The sequence below is a fragment of the Chlorocebus sabaeus genome, chromosome 22 (genome assembly GCF_047675955.1).
Source record: "Chlorocebus sabaeus isolate Y175 chromosome 22, mChlSab1.0.hap1, whole genome shotgun sequence".
Taxonomy (NCBI): Eukaryota; Metazoa; Chordata; class Mammalia; order Primates; family Cercopithecidae; genus Chlorocebus; species Chlorocebus sabaeus.
Window position 1 is genome coordinate 70,280,703 of NC_132925.1, and position 22,237 is coordinate 70,302,939.

At 40.8% G+C, this 22,237-nt stretch overlaps 1 protein-coding gene and 1 pseudogene across 1 annotated transcript in view; both read left to right on the forward strand.

Moving 5' to 3' along the window:
* The window catches only part of FRMD4B (FERM domain containing 4B), a 363,826-nt gene that overhangs the window by 43,263 nt on the left and 298,326 nt on the right, over positions 1-22,237 (forward strand). The gene's annotated exons all lie outside the window — the stretch shown is intronic.
* Positions 12,284-20,492, forward strand: LOC140709752 (RNA-binding protein 43 pseudogene; annotated as a pseudogene).

A 22,237-nucleotide genomic window follows, 5' to 3' on the forward strand; every position in this document is an offset into this window, starting at 1 on the left:
GAGGTATTCTCCTACCTCAGGGTAGGCAGTGCCAGTCACATAGCAATGGATGGGGAAGCAAGCTGTTACTGGGAGAAGAGGAAATAATTGGTAATAAAAGTATAACCTACCATAACAAATAGAGATGTAACTCTTGGAGGTCAGATACAATCAATATATCTCACCTATATTAATTGAAAGTGACAAATAACCCATAGCAACTTAAGCAAAAAGGTAGACTTTATTGGCTTGAGTTAATGAAGCTTTAAGTATGACTTGGCCTGGATACTCATGACATCATCAGGACCTAATCTCTCTCTCTCTCTCTCTCTCTCTGTCTCTCTCTGTCTCTCTCTTTCATCTTTCACCTATACTCTATGCTGGCTTCATTCTTAAGAAAGATGATTGGCCACAGCTTATGGCTTATAGTCTTGTACCTCTGAACCAACATAAAAGAGCATGTGTCTGCTGACAGATTCTGCACAAGTCCCAAGATTGACCCAAATTGGATGAGCTTGGGTCACTCACCCATCTCTAAATCAATCAATATGGCCAGAGGGTTCAATGTTTTGATTGGCCAGTCCTGGGTCATTCCTGGAGCAGAAAGTGGGTCCTCCTGAACCCAAACACTATGAGTGTTGACTCTTTCTCTAAAATTCCAGAAGTAACAAAACCTCTAAAGAGTTCAGTATTAATGAATTTCAAAGCATTCACAATAACTTGCATAAATAGTCAAACAGATTTGAGCGTCTGGCATTTTTACAATACTTACTAAAGCCACCATCTGTAACCATTTTTCTACTCCTGTTTTCCAAATCTAATTTGTCTTCATTACAAACAATAGTTAATAAGATGATATGGAAGATTAACTTAACATTTACTGAGTAAAACAGAGGAAATAGTATAAATGAAAATATTTGAAATATATATATATATTTATTTATTTATTTATTTTTGAGATAGAGTCTCGCTCTGTCACCCAGGCTCGAGTGCAGTGGCACTATCTCGGCTCACTGCAAGCTCTGCCTCCCGATTTTACGCCATTCTCCTGCCTCAGCCTCCCAAGCAGCTGGGACCACAGGCGTCTGCCACCACGCCTGGCTAATTTTTTTGTGTTTTTAGTAGAGACCGGGTTTCACCATGTTAGTCAGGATGGTCTCGATCTCCTGACCTCGTGATCAGCCTGCCTTGGCATCCCAAAGTGCTGGGATTACAGGTGCGAGCCACCACGCCCAGCAAAAACATTTGAAATATAAACTAACCTGCTTATTCAGGTCAGACCCAAAAAGATTTTTGTCCAGGATGCAAACCATATACTCATAGTCTGTTCTTGTGCCATAAAATCACTGCATACTGGTTTGGGTGGTTTTAATTAGGGAAATCTGTGTAGTGAATTACTAGTAAATTTTAGGTAAAACAATGGCCCTCAATTTAAATATATATTTCAACCTAGTCAGACAACAATAAAATATATTGTATGTCCATTTCATAGTTGAAATCATCACAATCCCTTTAGCATATCTTTCTTCTTGTGTTACTGAAAGTATCACTAGCAACACTAGTAACATACAGGCCCCAAATTTCAATGCTAAACACAATAGAGGTTTATTCTTCATTAAGATAAGACTTCAAGGGGGTGTTCCAGGTTGACAGGCTGCTTCCCTCTATGCAGTGATTCAGGCATCCAGGCCTCTTCCAGGGTTTTTCAACCTCAGTACATTTGGGGCCAGATAATTCTTTGTTGTAGAGGGCTGTTCCATGTCACAGGATTTTAGCATATGATCATAGCAACGTTCCTGGCATCTACTTATGAGATACTAGTGAGTCCTTGATTCACACTGTGAAGACAACAAATGTCGTCTGACTTTGCCACATGCCCCCACAGAGCAAAAATGCCCCTTGGTTGAGAACCACTCATTTACTATCAAGCCTGGAATTAGTTTGGTTAATATTTCCAGTTGATTTCATTGTGTAATAAAAATTGAGAACCAATGTCTTCATCATTATCTTCATTCGGGAAAAGGAAAAAACACAATCTTTCTTAAAAGCTTTAGCTTAGAATAATCACACATCACTTTGATTCTGCCCATGACCTGAACAAGCAGTAGCCATGTACATGCCCTTTCCCCCATGCAAAGAGAAGAGGAGTGCTAGGGAATATAGTCCCTGGATGAGTGACAACTCTGTATGGAAGGGGAGCACAAATTTTGGTAGACAGAATCATCTCTGCCTCATCTCTCACCATTCCGCTTTTGATTCAGGACCCTATACCTCACGTATTTGGTGCCACCATTGCAGACTGTGCTAATAAGTGTCCTTTCTATAGATGTTGTTTTTAAGTAGGACTGGCAAGGTGAATTCCTCTCTTCCCTCTGCTATCAGAATGGTTGGGTTATGAGCTAGAGCTGCTTCTTATCAATAATGACAGAGTCCTTTCCATGTTCCAGGCACCATGCTAAGTACCTTACATATATTTACTCATTTAATCCTTGCAACAACCTAAGAGTGAGGTGCCGTTAATTATGCCCATTTAACAGATGAATAATTTGACTAAGGTCAAGGGGCAGAGGTGGGATGCAAACCCAGTCTGTCGGATGACCCAAATTCATGCTCTTGTCTACCAAGCTACATTGATTCTGCACAGGAAAAGTCCATCTCTTTCAGAAGAAAGTAAAGCCAACGACAGAGAGTGACACAGCCCAGGGGCAGAGAGAGAGCATAAGCTCCAAGACCGACTCTCCTTCTGCCTTCCCATGGTGTGTTTATGCAGCCAACAGATTCCTCTTTCTTTCTAAAGAGAGTTTGGATTATCTTTCTGTTCTTCATAGAGAAAGTCCTGATTGCTAATGTCCATAATAGCATTAACTCACACAGGTTCTCCTGTTCTAGAAATGCAACATTCTAGTATCACAGTCTGTCAAGACAAAAGGCAGGATTGGGAGTTCTTGTCTCTACATTAAAGAGGAGTGTATTCTCTTAGGAATTGGCACTCAATGTGTCCTTAGTGGGGTTGGAATTTATTAGGGAACTTAACACCAACCAACACTATGGGCCTGACTCGAGCTTCAACCTGGATGCTGAGACCAAGTGTATACCTTGCAACTGCTTCTGGAATTTTACAATGCTAAACCCATTTTGGGTGCCTAGATTCATTCTTTCTTTCTTTCTTTCTTTCTTTCTTTCTTTCTTTCTTTCTTTCTTTCTTTCTTTCTTTCTTTCTTTCTTTCTTCCTTCCTTCCTTCCTTCCTTCCTTCCTTCCTTCCTTCCTTCCTTCCCTCCTTCCTTCCTTCCTTCCTTTTTCCTTCCTTCCTTCCTTCCTTCCTTCTCTTTTCTTTTCTTTTCTTTCTTTCTCTCCTTCCTTCCTTCCCTCCTTTTTTTTTTTTTTGACGGAGTTTCACTCTTATTGCCCATGTTGGAGTGCAATGGCGTGATCTTGGCTCACTGCAACCTCTGCCTCCTGGGTTCAAGCAAATCTCCTGCCTCAGCCTTCCAAGTAGCTGGAATCACAGGTGCCTGCCACCATGCCCAGCTAATTTTTGTATTTTTAGTAGAGACAGAGTTTCACCATGTTAGTCAGACTGGTCTCGAACCCCTGACTTCAGGTGATCCACCCACCTTGGCCTCCCAAAGTGCTGGGATTACATGTATAAGCCACCGCATTCAGCTGATTGTTTCTTAGTACCTATTCTCTGTTGTGACTTTGACTACCATGCCCCTTGCGACATGTGTGAACTCAGCCTTCAGCTCTCATGATTGTCGTTCTATTATCAGTTGCTTACTTGAGGCAGACCACGTACCTTTATCTGGGAACACTGACCCTTTCTGGATTCTCTATTTTTAGCCATCATCAGACATCCTCGATGCCAGCAACTTGCTTAGATTACTAGTCATGCTTTATTAGTATTCATAAAACTTGCTATTTTCTGTCTTACTGAACTTCCTTGCAGAGCTGGATCTGGTGCCCAATCATCTCCTCAGCCTAGTGACCACATCTATTTCTAGACCCTGGACCCACCCAACATAAACCACCTCCCTGTGGTTAACTGTTTGTGGTGGAACATGATCACCAATAATTTCATCTAAGAAATACTATCATGGTTGGGTGCTGTGGCTCATGCCTATAATCTCAGTGCTTTGGGAGGCCAAGGTGGGAGAACCACTTGATGCCAAGAGTTCGAGACCAGCCTGGGCAACATATCAAGACCCTGTCTCTACAAATTTATTTTAAAAAATTAGCTGGGTACAGTGGCTTACACCTGTAGTCCCAGGTACTCCAGAGGCTGAGGTGAGAGAATTGCTTGAGGCCAAGAGTTTGAGGCTGTAGCAAGCTATGATTACACTCCACTACTGCACCCCAGTACTTATCATTACTATTGTACTGCTATGTGCTTGGGGTCCCAAGATGAACAAGATATGTCATAGGATGACAAAACGTATCATACTCCTTGCTTGATCCATTCAGCAGTTTTTATGATAACAAATTACATCCCTCACCCTGGCGAGTGCTGATGATAACCATAAGCAACATAAACACAGCCCCTGCCATTGAGAGAGAGAGAGAGAGAGAGAGAGAGAGAGAGAGAGAGAATTCTAAAGAAGTAAGCAAATAAAAAGGGAAACTCATTACAGAGGCTGTAAATGCTAGGAGGGTGAATAAAGGGAGTGCTGGTATAGAGAACCAGAGAGATCTACTTGGATACAGTAGTCAAACTTCTAGGACCTTAAAATGTTTCCTTACTTTGTACCTAACTTTCCATTCCAGTAACTAGGAATTTTCAGATAGCAGCCAGACCTGGTCTAAATGCAGCTCACAGTGTGTTTTGTTTGGCTAGCAAAATAGTTAAAAAAAAATAAAAAGATTAAGACGGGGGATGGTTTTCCAGTTTGTCCCAAGCCCCACCACTCCCTATTGCTCCCACGTGGCCTTGATTATATACTTATGTTTTCTGTCTTATTGGCTCTTAGCAGCATTTTGAGTTTGTAACTCTTGACCCCACCTTTCAAATACTTGAGGCAGTAAGATTGGATCTTGTACTGTACTCTACTCTCCCCTCATAATTTGATAAATTGACAAGTTTATTTGGCCAACAGTTCCTTTTTTTAAATGTTAAACTGGAAATTAAGCTAAAAGTCATGCATGTGAGTGCGAGTTTGTGCTTTTGATTGTGTACGAAAGAATGTGCATTGTTGACTGCTTGTAAGATAAAATTTAAGTTTGCCAGTTCTTCAAGTAACAGCTCCTGCATCGATAATGACTTCATCCGGTCACTTAAGAATCCTAATGGAGCACCTGAGACTGAAGATACAGAGATGGTTGCTGTGAATTATCCCTCATCTTTGAAACACTCATACATAAAACATAGAATATATGTCATACTTAGAAGACCAACAAGAGGACTAAAATGTAACTGGAAACGCTTACCAGCCGTGAAGTGGTAGAGGTCTATTTAGAAAGCTTGCAAATAACTAAGCAGACATACAAGACATTCCAGACATGCTAGAAGGTTAGGTTGCCAAGCATCAGAGTTTGTCAAAAATTATGACTGCCTAAATGGAGTACTAAGGGTAATTATAGTTGTGCCTTCACTTTATGAAACCCTGAAATTACAAATCAGGTAAATTAGGGATGAGTGGTTCCCTGACAAAATGGTTTCTTCCAGGGTCGCAGAAGGGCAGACTGAATTTATGCACATAGCAAGGTCCCTCAGTCTCTCCAAGAATGTATATTTGTATCAGATATATCTCATGCCTTCTTCCAGAAGGATTTACAAACAGTCTATACTGATCCACAAAATACAATCGGATGATGTAAATTAAAGCATGCATTTTTTTCTCAAATCAAAGAAACCTGCCCAGGTTAGAATGCTGGTTTTCTGTTTAGCTAATAATTTTACTGTGTAAAGGGGACTAACACTTATTGAGCAAGCTACTGGCTGCCAGGAATTATTAGATGTTCATAACCCTTTAAAGAGGGATCGCTGGCCCTTGTTCACCAGTGAGAAACAGGCCCTCAGAGGTGAAGTGAGCTGCCAAGCTCACACGGGAGACGTGCCAAAATCAGGATTCAAATGCAGGTCTTGCAAACTTTCACTCTGCATGTGGTCATCATACCACATGCTCTGCCGCCTCCCCAAGCATGCAAGATATAGAAAACAGAGATGAGAGGGAATCTTGATTGCCAGGTTCAGCTTCCTGCCAGGGCAGGATGTAATTGCAAGGCTAAGACTAGAGCCTATGATAAGCTGATACTAAACTTGTTCTTGGCAGACTGTCTTGGGACTTGTGGGGGGTAGGGCGGAGGAGGGGGAAGAGGGGGCTTAGGTCTAATCTCTGATCTCCGCCTGTTTGAGCATGAGAACACTTCCTGAATGATGGTCCTAAATAATTTAGTGGCCTTTGAGATATGTTACTGGTCTTCAGATGTTCATACCTGGAAACTTGGTTGCAATGGTGTGAGTTGCTGTGTCTGAACTTGGTCTTCGTTCCTCTTGTGAATCTAGCTGGAGGCTTGCATACCAGCACGTTATTTGGATGTGATGTCTCTCATGGTGTAACAGGTAAATTGTGAAAGCCTTTTGGCATTTTATTAATTGACTGTGTTGTGCTTAGGTTAAAAAGGAAGCCAGCATCATTTGTTTGGTTTTGTATTTGTAACTTTAACCTTGTCTCTTTTCTTCTTTTTCTGTCTTTTTGTTCTGTCTGCAGAAGAGAAGTTCAGGAAATAGAATAAGATATGTGTTTTTACGTAAAGTTTTCTTTAATTGCAAATAGGAGTAATTTTCTTTTTTTTGATTCTCTCACTAACTCTTTTAACCAGAAGAGGATTAGGTGAGGAAATGCTTTTGCTTTTTTATTTTAAAACATTTTTTTCTCATCTTATCTTTTTCTTTCTTTTTTCCTTTCTCTTCCTTCTTCCGTCTTTCCATATTGAAGGACTAGATGCTTTGCAGTTCTTCTCATAAAGTCAGCTATAAATTTGAGGACAAACTGCACAATAAGCTATGCTTCATTCTCTTCTTCATTTTCCTGGAGTGATCTTCATTTTGTCTGGGTAATGGCTGCATGGCTTCCCGACCTATTGTTTCTAGTGTTTGAACTCCCCTGGGACCAACTCTGCTTTGATTTTCCTTGCATTAGAAGTGCAAGCTAGTCTTTGTTGCTTTTTTCTCTTTCCTCCTATTGATCTTGCTTGAGACTAGTTTTACTGAAACAATTTTCATTAAGCTGGCGCTGTACCTTTAGGTGAAGAGGAATTTATTTTTCTGAAATCAGTCTCTCGGGGAAGGTTTTTAGCATCAAAAAATTGTTAAGGAAATTCTGGTTCCTTCTTGGAGGGGTGGGGATGAATGAGGGTGGAGTTTCGGAGAGGGAAAAGGCTTCATTCTTTTTCATCCTATTACTAGGGCAGAAGCAAGCAACCTTATCTAGTGCTTCATTCACCCTAAAGGCGTTGGCCAACATCTCTTATTATAGGCCTGGTGTGATGGGGGCAGCTATGACAGAGCTCCCGTCCTCAGGGAACATATGATCTAGTGAGGAAGATACACAGTAAATCCTTTAGCAAGCAAGCAAACAAATACAAATGGGAATACGGAAACCAAGACAGAAGCTACTGTTAGGTACTTGCCATGACACAGATACAGTGAGAGGTAGGTGGTGACTGTGGGCTGCTGGAGCTATGGAAGTCTAAGACCTCTCTTTTGAGTTGAACCTCAGTGGTGAGAAGGAGGCAGTCCTGCAGAGGCAGGGGAGAGAGCTTTCCAAGTAGAAGGAAGCACCATTGCAAACGTCTGAAACAGGAACAAGCCTGGCATGTTTGAGAGACAGGAACTTGATGCTGTTTTGGAAGATAAGAGAAGTAAGTTTGTGGTAGAAAGAATCAAGGCATTCATGACAAAAAGAAGAACTGATGCAAAGATCTTAAAGAAAAGATTAAGAGACCCTGTCTGACTAGTGCTGAGAACTTCATGCAGCACATGATAGATGAAAGTTTTTAAGCTTTCATTGGGATATAATTTATAAACCATCATCTCATTTAAAATGTTTGTTCATGTTTAAAATATACAATTCAGTGGCTTTTAGTGTAATCCTATTAGGGCAACCAGCACCATAATCTTACTTTGGAATATTTTCATCATCCCAAAAAGAAACCCATACCCACTGGCAGTTACTTCCCATCTTCCCAACTCCCCCAGCCCTTGACAGCCATTCATCCACATTCTATCTCCCTGGATTTTCTATTCTGGACATTTCATATATGTGGGATCATAAGATTGTGGTTTTTCTGACTGGCTCGTAATAATGTGTTTGAGGTTCAACCATGTTGTAGCTCTATCAGTACTTTATTCCTTTTTATCACTGAATAGTATACTGTTGTGTAGATAAATCACATTTTATTTACCTGTCATCAGTTGATGGACATTGGGCTTGTTCTCATTTTTTGGCTCTTGTGAAAAATGCTTCTGTGAACATCTGTGTGCATATCTTGGGATGGACATATGTTTTTATTTCTCTCCAGTGGGTACCTAGGAATAGAATTCTGGGCTATATGGCAACACTATGTTTATTTTTTGAGGAACTGCTAGACTTTTCCAAAGTGGCTGCACCATTTTACATATACACCAGTAATGTTTGAAGGTTCTTGTTTCTTTCCACCTCTTTGCCAACATTTATTATCTGTCTTTCTTATTATAGCCATTCTAGTGGGTATAAAGTGGCAACTCACTGTGGTTTTGATTTGCATTTCCCTAATGAATAATGAGGCTGAGCATCTTTTCATGTACCTACTACTCATTTATATATTTTCTTTGGAGAAATGTCTATTCAAATCCTTTGCCCATTTTTAGATTGGCTCATATATATATATATATATATATATATATATATATATATAAAATTTATATATTTCCTTTGGAGAAATGTCTATTCATATATTTTACCCATTTTTATATTGGTTTATTTGTCATTGTATTAAGTTATAAGTGTTCTTTATATATTCTGCATACAAGTTTCTTATTAGATATATGATTTACAATATTTCTCCCAAACAGTGGATTGTCTTTTCACATTCTTGATAGTGTCCTTTGAAGCACAAAATTTTTAAAAATTTCAGTGATGTCCAATGTATCAACCTTCTCTTTTACTGCTTGTGCTGGGTGTCATATCTAAGGAATTGTTGCCTAACCCAAGGTCACAAAGATTTACTACTGTCTTTTCTTTGAAGAGTTTTATATCTTAAACTTTTTTTTTTTTTTTTTTTTTTTTGAGATGGAGTCTTGCTCTGTCGCCCAGGCTGGAGTGCAGTGGCGCGATCTTGACTCACTGCAACCTCTGCCTCTTGGGATCAAGTGATTCTTCTGCCTCAGCCTCCTGAGTAGCTGGGATTACAGGCATCCACCTCCATGCCCAGCTAATTTTTGTATTTTTAGTAGAGACGGGTTTCACTGCGTTGGCCAGGCTGGTCTCGAACTCCTGACCTCATAATCCGCCCGCCTCAGCCTCCCAAAGTGTTGGGATTACAAGTGTGAACCACAGTGCCAGGCCTACACCTTAAACTGTTATAGCTATGTCTATGATATGCTTTTAGTTGTTTTTTCTATATGATATGAAGTAGGGGTTCAATTTTATTATTTTTCATGTGGCTATCCAGTTGTCTCAGCATGATTTGTTGAAAAGACTATGCTTTCCTTATGAATTGGCCTGGCACCTTTGAAGAAAATCAGTTGACCATAGAAGTTAATTTCTGGACTCTGAGGTGGGTACATTTTTAATTAGTGCCATCTTTCTAACATGATGTGAAGCCTTCAGAGAGCCAAGCTCTGGTTGCGTGGTAAAGCAACTGATAGCTGTCAGGTGAATTTTGAATTGAAGGGCCTTCAATTTCTCTGGCTATAAAATGAATTTTTGGACAAAAGCTCTGGTGTTATTTACTCATAGAACTGGAAAGAGCCTTCAGGTAATTCTCAGATCCTTAACTGGGCTCCATTTTAACCACCCTTGACAAGGCATTATCTACTCCAAAGCTCCTTTCTCTCTCTCTCTTTTCTTTCTTTCTTTCTTTCTTTCTTTCTTTCTTTCTTTCTTTCTTTCTTTCTTTCTTTCTTTCTTTCTTTCTCTCTCTCTCTCTCTCTCTTTCTTTTCTTTTCTTTTCTTTTCTTTTCTTTTCTTTTCTTTTCTTTCCTTTTTCCTCTTAAAACATAATCTGATGGAAGAGATGAAATTTTATAATGGGCACATTTAAATTAGGTGATACATACAATAATACAAATAAAACAGAATGCATTTTTATTTGAGATCACTTAATCACAAATTCAAGGGTAGTGATTTCTCAATTTAGCAAGGTTTTTGAGGTAAGCTGTAAGAAACATAGATAGTATTCATCTTCCCAAGTTCATGCTTCCTGTCTCCGTGAATCCTCTCCCTTTGTCTGTGGGCCATCCTCATGTGGCTAGCACTCCAACTGCCTCAGCATCCTTGGACAGCCTCCTAAATTCAGGTTCCAAATGTCTTCCTGGATATTTGCACTAGGATGCCTGCAAATACCAAAGGACCCAAACAGAAGAGTGATCTTTTGACATCTTCTAAGAGGAAACAGATTATGAGTCCTGTGGATTTATCCACTGCCATAGATCTGTCTCATTCACTAGCTTTCAATTCTTCTTGCCTCCACCAGTTCTGAGATAGTGGAGTCTCCTGACCAGTCTCTTCTCCTGTAGTCTCTTTCTCTTCCAGATAGACTGGGTTAGTTCTATCGGAAAACCCAATCTCTAGATTCCCAAATCTTCCTTGCCTATGAAATAAAATTCAAATTTCTTAGCTTAATATTTAAGATCCTTATCTATCTGATCCTTCATTTGCTTTACACGCCTTATCTCTGACTTTCTCAGTGTCATCTAAAGGAAAAAAAAAAACTTTTAAAGATTTAAAGTTAGTTTTATTCAGAAGCCTTACTGGTGACTATAGACTCAGGCCTATAGCCTGGGATTAGCCATTTAAAGAGGTTCTATGAGACTGCTCCAGCACAGCATTTCAACCCAGTGTGCTCAAGAACAGGTGGTGGAGATTCAGTACATGCAAAATCACTCAGATTTGTTCAGAAATCACGTTAAAGCAGAATCACATCAAGGTTTGGGTATAAGAGTACATCTGGTTATAGATTACAGAGGCATAATCACTGACCCTGTCAGACATTATCTTAAGTATAGAGAAAGGCAAGGTCTAGGGTCATTTATCTTTTAGGGAATATAGTGATTCAAACAAGAGACCTTGGGGGCAGGGACATGTTTTGTCTTTTATCGATCCTGTTTTGTCTTTTCAAAGTATCTTTCCGGAGAGTTGCATGTCTTCACAGAGTCAGAGGCTTTGTGAAATTATTCTGGCAAGCAGAAATGAGCAAACATTGCTTCTTAACATTTGCTACTTTGCCTCACATCAGTATATGGGTTTTCTCTTCTAACCAAACTAATCTCTTCAGTGTTTGTTCAACATGCCTTGAGCCTTCCTGCTTCGGGGCTTTGTTTATGCTTTCCTCCCCATGTAGTATGTCTGCCACTGTCTCTCCCTTCTCCTTATACACATTTTCCCCCCTTTTCTTTCCAAGATTCAATGTAAATCCCGTCTGCTCACTCCGGAGTGAAGTTATAGATTCAGTTCCCAAGACTTAATGGCTTAGTTACCTGACAGAGATTCAAACCAGCAATCCACAGGCCAAATCAAACTTACAAATATGTTTTCTTTTGTCCATATAGTGTTTTATAAACATGTTTTGGGGAGTTAAGCTATAAGGATGCAAAGGCATAAGAATGATACAGTGGACTTTGGGGACTTGTGGGGAAGAGTGGGAGGGGGCGAGGGATAAAAGACCACAAATATGGTGTAGTGTATACTGCTTGGTTGATGGATGCACCAAAATCTCACAGATCACTAAAGAACTTACTCATGTAACCAAATACCACCTTTACCCCAATAACTTACAGAAAATAATAAAAATAAACGTTTCTAATTAGTTGGCAACAGTTAGAAACCTGATGTTTCATGTCAAAAACAATAATAACCAGATTTGCAGCCAACTTGGGAAAAATTCAGAGCAAGACTCTTTATGCCCAACATGGCAACTACATGCAATTGCTCTACTGAACTGCCCCATGTAGCCAATGTATGTGTATGTGCGCCACCACTATGCATTGTATTCTAGAATGCATTGTATCTCAACCTAGAATCATCTGTAATTATTATATTCTAGAATACATATATCTGCATGTATTGGTGTTACAGAGATGCTAAATACGTAATAGTGACGGCAGTCATGGGTTGTCTCATGTGGCTGCTGCCATCACACTGGCTGCTGCAGGGAGGGCACAGGGAGGTGGACAGCCCCAAACCTGCAGCCCACTGCCCTGGGGGCCACCATACCGTGATGGAGCTGGGCTGGGTCGCACCAGGTGAGGCAGAGCTCTGGGTCACCCTGAGCACCAGGGCCACAGGGGGAGCTTGCAGCAACATTGCCCCTGCCCTGTATGCTGGCCCAGGCCCAGCAAGGACCTGGAGCCCCAGCCCCAGGCTGTGAGGAGGCTGGGCCAGTTGCCATGCTCCATGGAGCCAGCAGGAACCAGGGACAAGCGGGAGCCCTACTCCTTCCAAGTTGGTAGGGTGAGAGCTCCTCAGTTGCAACTGCAGCTGCAACCCAGGCACCTCTGTGCTTCTGGGAGCTGAGAGTAAGCAGGAGCCCTGTTCTCCTGAGCGGGGCTCTAGCCGCCTAAGTCCTGGCTGCAGATCTGGGCCTCCTGCTTCACAAAGCAGGCAGGAGCCCCCCACCCTGGTGCAGCTGCAGCTGTTCAAACTGCGGCTGTAGATCCAGGCATCCCTGCACTCTTAGGGGGGGCCTCAAAGGCCCCACTTGCCCTTGCAGGCTCTGAGGTGCCTGTTCTAGCTGCCTTGCCTTCCCCTACTCCTGGCACCCACTCCAATCTCTGAGTGGAATTGGGGCCAAACCTAGGCACTGTCATAGCCCAACCAGGTGTGTGCACCCTCAGGGCAGTGCTGACATGCCAGCCCCCTGCTGCCCTGGCCCCCTCTGGGCTTTGGGCATAGAGGAGCATGGGAGGGGAAGCTGAGGGGGGTTGAGGACAGTTGGAAACTGGTCTGCAGGTGCCCCTTGGTGCCAGCAACCTGGGTGCCATGGATGGTCATGGCAGGCAGACAGGCTCCTGGGGAGAAGGTTGGGGAGTCCCCAAAGAAGCCCCACCTTCAGGCCGGGGCAGACCTGAAGCCGGGGAACCAAGCTGCCAGTCCTGCCTACTGGAACTCATGGTGCTTTTTCCTGGACCTGCCCATGGCTGCCCATGGATGAATCAGCTTCCCTCCTCTGAGGCCCATAAAAGCCTCAGGCTCAGCCAGAGCAGGGCAGAGGACAGACAGGATGGAGAGACGATGAGACGACCAGCTGCAGAGAGGAGTTATCCTTTCTGCTGATAGCTGGAGATGACTGGACAACCAGCAGCAGAGAGGAGCTATCCTCTCTGCTAAGAGCTTCAGGGTCCTGCAGAGAGTCAGGAATACCAGCTGTAGAAAATAATAACCCTCTCCAGGGACTCCTCTCCATTGAGAGCTGAACACTTGATGTGATGACCCGCCTACAGATAGGAGCTAATCACTGTGGGTCTCCTCTGAGCTGTTCTAACACTTAATAGAGCTCCTCTTCATCTTGCTTTCCCTCCTCTTGTCTGTGTACCTCAGTCTTCCTGGACACAGGACAAGAGCTCGAGCAAAGGCACCATTGGCCACAGAGGTTTCCAACCAGAAAATTGACACCCCAAAGATCTTGTAACAATAGTACCTGGTACAAATATATAATAGCACCTGGTAGAATTCTAGAATGCGTTGTGTCTTATAACCAGGCCTCCACCTTCCCCATCCAGCCCCTGTGGGAATCTGACTGGGAAGTCAATCTTACAGAGCTTATGACCACTTCTTCTTTGTCTTGAACTGTTAAATCATTCTTCTGTTGCTCTTCACTCCTTGTATTTGTAATCTCCTAAATAAATGCACTAGGATTATTTTAACTTCCCATCCCTTGCTCAAAACATCCTACCCCTTGCTCAAAAGGCTTTGAGGTAATTTTTTTAAAGAACCATGCATAAAAAGGAAGAGAAATTCAAAGACACAGGAGAATGCAGTTGCCAAGATTTTTTGTTTAAAGGGAAAAGAAAGCTAAGGTGTATTTTATTTCAAGGAGAACCAAAACGGCAAGCTGAACCGACAAAAACCTCACTGAGCAGGGTTCTGGTTTCATTATTTATTTGTTGAATGTAACTGGTTTTTATTTTTAAGTGACATTTTCTTTCAAATAAAGTAATTTGGGGCTTTTGATAAGGTCATCATAATGGAAATTAAGTCTTCCATTTTATTTCTGTTGATTTTTAAAATAACTATAAGCGTCCACAGTTGGTTAACGTTTATTGCTTTTTATTTTTAGAAGTTGGCAAAGAGATCCATAACTGTTTTTCCACCAGCAGTTTCCAGGTTTTCTGTGTCTTCTCCTCATGAAGTTCCCAGCATGAATTGTAGGGAAATGTCCCTTTGGTGACCATTTCCCAATATGGTCCCGTATTTTCCAGTGTTTCATCATTAATATGAGGTGAGGCAGTTCTACAATCCATTTTAAGCTTTTTCATTAGTCAAATCCTGAACCTTGGCATACTTTCTATCACAGACTCCAAAATATCTTCTTAGACTAAAGATTTTCAGAGGAAACCTCTATGGAATTCTAAATCATTATAATCTTTATTAACATCAGTGTAAGCACTTCATAAGGGAAAATACAATCTTGGACTGGAGGAAAGAAGCAGCTCTTAAGATTTATTTTAAAATCCAAGACGCTCTGGCAAAGGCCTTAGAAGCCACAGGCAGTCTTCTCACCTAAAATATTAGACTGTTATTCTCGCACTGACATGGGTTGGCAACATGGAGTCTTCCTTTTGACCCATGGACCTAGAAACATACATACTTAGTAACTAAGAGAGTACTTTTGGAACATCTGGTACCACCACTGTTGATATTTTTCTTTCAATGTACTCCCTTTTTTGAACTATAAAAAAATTTTTAGGAAGCAGCTTTACATGCCTACTCTCAAAGGAAGACCGATATTCCTAGCCTGAAACTGAACATTATTGGGATGTTCCGTGCAATGAAACACACCGTGTTATTCAGTTCTTTCTTGGTCCTCCTGCCTAGCCGAGCATCTGCTGTTTCTGTACAACAGGAGATAGAGTTGGCGTTAGAGAAGTACTAAATATGTAGAAGTGCAAAACACTGTCACATATTAATTTAGAGGGATTAAAAGCGAACCAAAACAGAGTAACTGTTTACTCTGGGATGGCATGTTATTTAGGCACCCCTATGGGGATCATCCGAGGTCATTTTAGGCAGTGGCACAAGCCCCACACTTTGACAATCCCTGGACGAAGGAGGTACTTCCTGTCCCCTCTAATATATTTTAGGAACTGTTGGTTAAAGATTTGATTCTTCAGTTAAAAGGAAATTGGCATCAATAAGCTTCTAGAAAAATCTCCACTGTTTAAATGTTCACATGAAACATGCTCTTTTAAGGAAGATGTTACAGCATTGCCCCGGTTAGACTGCTGTCATTTTCCTGTCTCCTTCGTTTTTCTCCCCAATCCCTCTCTCTCTTTTCTTCCTCCTCTCCCTTTTTCTCCTCCTTCTCATTTCTTGTTAGACATCTTCACAAAACAGTCACCTGTGGGAGTGTGGTTTTGATCATTAAGTGTGGGAGCAGACACACTTCAGTGGTCTCCAGGGCATGGCTCATAATTCCCAACTTAGTTTACTGAGTTCTGTGATATTCTTAGGGCCACAGAGAAGCTCTCAGCAACAATGCCGCTTTAGGGTCATTTTTAAAATACTCTATCACATTACAGCTTTTACCCCCACCCTACTCCCTACCCCTTAAAGAAAGCTAGCATCTAATTAGAATGGGGCATTGAACTACAGGTCTACAGGAAAACTTTTGCATGAGCAAAGCCAATAAATGTGTGTTCAGTGATTTCTGAAACCCAGGTGATGATTTTTGTCCCCAAACAGAATTTCAGCTTTTAAAAGAATTTGTGTGCTTCGTTTATTCAATTAGTTGCAGCTTTTGCATCATTTTAAAGAAGGAACTTGCATTGAAAAAAAAAAAGATTTAGTTCACATTTATGAGATTTTCTGCTTGGCTCTGCCTCTGTCTCCTTCTTTTGAGAATGTCTCTGTTAAGCCTTATTTCCCTGGTTGCTGCAGGAGCCACTGCTTTATACTCTAGTACCCTGTTTTCTGCTGACTGCTAGTTTATCCAGAGGCGAGTACCTGACTCCAACAAGGTCAACTGAAGCCCTTCTCTGGGATCAGATTCTTGAATGTGGGGCACCAAAGGTTGAGATGTTCTTTCTCCAGGGACTGAAGTTGTGAAAGGTGAAGCTTGAGAGTTGCCGTGGCCAAGTGTTCCTCCTTATAGGAGAAGTCAGTGAGCCAGGAATTGAAGTTGACAGGCAGAAAGAGTTAAGTGTCTTGGCTGCATTTGAGCCCCTGACTACATCCTTTCCAAGACCCTGCTTCCTCCCTGCCATTCTTACTGCCTAACTGTTATGTGAAATATCAAAATAGCCTCTCTAAACTTTCCTTTTTTGCTTAGGGATTTTCATACTGGGGTTCATTCATCTATAACCAAAAAGGTCCTGATAGGTAACAAATGATCATTATATAATTGAATCTCATTCAGTAACCAACCCTATCATGAGCAAAGAAAAAATATAAGCACAGGTCAGGAAATTAGCTTATGACACCTCAGACTCTGATCCTCACAACAGCACTAATGAGGTAAGTAATAACCTGGCCCTGTTTTATATATTAACAACTGTGGCCCTAAGAGGTAAGGGCATACACTCGATGTCACGTTGCTGTGTATTGTGTAATTTAGAAACCAACAGCAAGACATTTTCTTTTTCCCTCAAACACATTCTTTCAGTCTAAGCTTAAAAGCCACTTCTTCCCAAAACATTTAGAATTCCTGGACCACATGAATTTCTCTGTCTATAGGCTTTCCTACCATCCTCTCTTTCCTCTTTCATAGCATTTTATCCCTGGTTTAAGCGGTTGTTAAACAGTCCCTCTTCCACATCAGATAGTAGTCTCTGTGAAGGCAGGAACTCTGTCTGTCTTGTTCACTCTTGCCCCTCATGTAGCATGTGCTTAATATACCTAAATGGTGACTGAATGGATGAATAATAGCACACGAGATCAGCAGCAGTGTTCCAGTGTTTAAAGCAATCAGGGTGTTAGAACGTATCTTCTAATTGTAATTTTTTGGTTTTTTCAGTGTTCAACATTTGCTGTTGTAATCATATATGTAGTATTTAGACTTGTAGCTTTGGGGACAGAAGGGCTTGTAGATTAAGTACCAGGAATTCCACTGTTTCCCTGACTTTCCTTCTTTTGGGCTGAAGATTTTAATAAACTGTCAGCCATAGAACCATCCCCAATTCCCCACTGAACATACACTAGAACAACGAGAACCACTGCAGGAACTGAGCAGCGTTGCTCAGGAACTTGACTCAGGGTCCTCAGATGGTAGTTTTGGAATGACCATTTGTAACTTCATGCTGCTGAGTTTCCCCAGATATACCCTGGTTCCTACTCTACCAGAATTGTATTGTTCACTCTGCCTTTAATTCTGGGAACTATCTAAAGCCTTTCCAATACCTTTCTTTCTTCCTTTCTTTCTTATTAACTTTGGTTTGCTAGAACAGGTTTCTGTCACATGTATTCAAGATTCTGTAGCAATACATGAGCTAAGACCAGGCTGAAGATGAGAAAATAGAGGAGAGCAAGTAATTCAGACCATCGCATAGATCACTGATGGACTTTACCAACCCTTGGGCATTGGCAGTTTAGAAGAGAACTTGGATGACCGTAGGGCATCTCTAGTTTTTGAATTGTGTAGGGAAGGTTGGAAAAGAGGGAGAAGAGAAGTTACATTGCAGGATGGGAGAAGGCTCGGATGGGAGAAGTTTGGGAACCTAAGAGCAAACCCTTGAAAGACCAATAACATTTGTTAGAGGTGGGACTAGTAGAAGCAGCCTTCTCCTGTTGGATTTACTGGGTTTTCTCCTTATTGACTAAACCTTGTGTAGGGTGGCTTCTTCAACCCCTTGCCCAAAGCTACTTTGCTTTTCACCTAAATTTTTATGTCATATTCAGCAACGACAGATTTTCATAAATTATATTAGTTGTATTAAACTCATTATTTAAAAACACTGTGAATGCCCACGTGGATGAATTATAAGTTACCAGTTAAATCTTCAGTGGACACAAAAACCTAAGGATGTTGGGGAAATAAAAGTATATATACTCGAATGATTAAAAGAGAGATTGATATGGCTGGAGAGGCAAATTAGGGTCAAATGCAAGATGGCTATATGAACACCATATCAGGTATGGGGTTTGTGGGAGATAATCAGATCTCCAAGTTCAGAATGAGGAGTGAGATGGAGATTCAGATATGTGCTGCATTGCCAGTGAAGCCAAACTGTAGAATGTAGTTTAGACTGGAAGTCAAAATGTACTTTATTATATTGTAACCCTGTAACTGGACTTTGGAGTCTAAACTTGGGAAGAGTTGACTTGGTAGAGTGGACAGAGCCACCAGTTGGATAGAAGATTGTACCTGACCTCACCCTTGTCAAGCTCAAGAATACATACATGCTTGCTGGAGGTATGGAGTATAGGAAGAGAGAAGGCCAAAGAAAGCAGAGGCCAATAATTGGTCTTCTGCCATCCTTGTCAGATAAATTACTCCTAGAGAGAAGGGTTAAAGGTTTTCCTCCAACCTTCATTCCTTTGGGGAATATCGTTTCTCTTCAATTTGCAGTCATAAGGAGTGGGATTAATGAGTATAACCCCCCTATATGGAAGTTAGATCTTAAATTTCTCTTCTTTAGAAATAATGCTCAGAGGGAATTAGTCAAAAATAAGATTCCACCCCCCCAAGCCAAAAAAAAAAGAACGACTCACTTGAAGGCTTAGACATGTTGCTACAGCCATTGGTATGGATAAAACTTCTGGTCCTTTGGAGCTCTCTACTCCCAATATGCCCAATATGGTAATACCTGAACATGTGATCCATGGCAAGTCCCCATGGGATGTCCTCTTAACACCGGACTGGTGGCAACCCTCTTCCAGGTCCCCTCTCTGCAGCGGAGATCTTTCTTCTTTCACTTATTAAACTTTCACTCCAACCTCACCCTTGGTATCCACACTCCTTAACTTTCTTGATAGTGAGACAGAGAACTTCTGGGTGACATCTCAGGCTGCTGGCTATGAGAGACTGCTACACTGTGGTGCATTGGCAAAACTGTAATATTTTGGTGCATTAGCCAGAAATGGAAACATCAGAAGGGCATCAGTTTTGAATGTCAAGGAATCCAAAGCTTTGAAAGAACAGTTGTAATTGGCTGGTCTTCTGGTTGGCCTTTTTAGTGATCAATTATTGGCTGTATTAGTGAAGAGGCCCTTCCAAGATATTAAGAATGAGGGTGTAGATGTTGAAGATGTGATATATCCAACAAGAATCCAAGGGAGTTGCATCTGTAATATGCAAAGAAAAAAAAAAGTTGCAGAAAATGTCATCAGACAAAAGAAACACCAGCTAACAAGGAAGACATGCTGAACTCACAGTCTCTCATTTTAGTGACAAGATCTTCAGCTCTGTAAATGCTATCCTTGAGCTTTCTGTTTTTGGAAGTGAAGTTACTCTAGAAATTCTGGTAATGAACCTGACAAAGAAATTCCCAACTTTAAGCTTCAGTCCTTTGGAAGCCAGTGGAAGACTCTCCATGGAAGGATCATTTCTAGCTGTCAAAGAGGCTCAGAGAATCTTTGCAAGTAAAAGCAAGTTGTCTTTTTTTTTTTTTTTTTTTTTTTAAAAAAAGGACAAATTTTACCAGTGAGGGGAGAAAGTAGAATAAATAGAGCCCCCAAAGGAATCTGCAGAGAAGCAATAACTCTTTGGAGTCAGTTGAGACCTTGGTACCTGAAACTACTAGAAGTGGAGAAACACTTCTGCTCAACACAGATGTTTTTCTTTACCTGAAACAGAAATGTGGATTTTTTTAAAGCACACTGAACAAATTCCATATTCTGAGTCAGAAGAGAGTGGATGGTGAAATCCCCACAATTTTTCTAAAAAGTACTCAAGCTGCTTCTCAACCAAACAATCCAAAACATATAAAGGAGCTCATTGAGGAATGGTCACATGCTCTTCACTTAGAGCTTAGAAAAGAGACATTTATTTTGGGGGAAAAAAAGGAAAGAATCATTAAATGGGGATATGAACAATTAAGTTTGAGATATCTTGGAGTCCTAACTAACCTTTACAGGACACACATTGACATTATAGGATCTTCTTCTGACACTTACCTATTTAAGAAGGGGTCATGAAATTAATAGGGCAAAAGATTAGTTAATAAAAATCTCAGCAATATAGTGATAAGGGCTGCATTCTCTTGCTGAACAGTGACCACTGCCATGAGTGAGGCTAGCTTTACACACCTTATCTCATTAATCCTTATGATCACCCTTCATGGTCAGTGTTAACTATCCTCATATTATAATGGAAGAAGCTAGCATTTGGAGAAGTTAAAACACTTTTCTGAAGTGATCCAGTTGACAAGGAATGAGGCTGAGACTTAGCCCAGTCTATTTGATTACAAAGATATTATCTAAGGAATAAAGCTTGGGGAAAAAAAAAAAAAAAAAACAAACAAACAAACAAAAAAAAACCTCATCAAACCCCTTGAGAGAATCTTACCTTCTCTGTGACTTCAAATGATTAGAAAAAGAAGTAGCCTTAAGATACGAGAAGTTGAGAAGATGGCTATTATGCCATGGGCAATTTCTTAACATTTACAGTTCGTGTTTACTGCGTGTAGAATTAGAGTGCTGGCAAAAATCACTTGGGAAATTACCTAGATGGACAGTATTGCTGATGCAGGTAATCATTATTTGACTAAATTCTATTGTTTCAAGCCTGCTGGCCATGTGGGATGGTTTTACTACTACTTATTTAGCCTAAGTGCTTACATAAAATGTTGATTCTTTTATTATAATTGTGCAAATTGATCATATGAATTGGGTCATTCTTGTCATGCCCAATTGAAACAGAGTCAAAAAGTTAGGGGGAAAAAGTACTTAGGACACATAACATTGCCCCAGGAATGTAGTTCTCTTTGAGCCTGGCTACTCAAACTGCTTGCTGTAGCCTGAGACCAGTTTTGTCTACAGATAACTTGTTGCAACTCTAGGACTAATTTACCTGTGGCCATTGCCCACCAATTGGAGCTTCCCAGCTTCCCAGAGCTTTACTAATACAGATGAACTTTCTCTTAAGACCACAAGTAACATTCTTCTTTTTAAATAAAACCCTCAACCTTCTCTTTGTTCTTTGGACATACCAAAGACCACCTAGAATTGAAATTATTTCTTCTCAAATAAAGCATTAAATTAAAAAAAAAAAAAAAAAACTAGACTGGTAATTTGAAGAACTCGCAAAATGGTGTTTTACTATACAAAATGCTTCTCCAAGGAATAGAGTCATTTGGAATGAAAAGACAAACCAAACGTTTTAGTATCTCCTTCCAAACTCATCATGAGTATGCTTTAGAAAGAAATACACATCTTGGCAAAACAAAAGCTTCCCCTATTAATGTAAATATGATTTCCATAATGGACTGCACTGTGGTGCCTTCTCAATGTAATTGCAAGAAACCTCTTTGGCTGCACTGAGAAATCTTATTTACCACCATAAATAATAAACTTGTTTTCTGCAAAAGTAATCTCTTTGGAGAATACCAATCCAAAATATTCCCATCATCTTGGAGTCTCTAATGTGTTTTGCAGCTGGGTGTCTTGGGGTATATTTCAACAAACCTCTGAACTAGATTTTCTGATTATGTCCCACAGAGAACTGTGCTATACTGCTGTTAATCTGAAACATTCACTGCAACACAGCAATTTGGTGAAATTATAATTGAAACAAGGTACTTGACCCTGAGGGGACCATAGAGAAAGGGATTTGCTTTGGTGGCTTCTCATGCGTCATTTAAAACCTGCTGGCGCTAAATCAAAGTTTCGCTTGTATCTTAATTATACAAAACCTTTATCAACAGCCATTTCAGCTGGGCTGTAGAATGCTGTGCTCTTAGCTCTATCA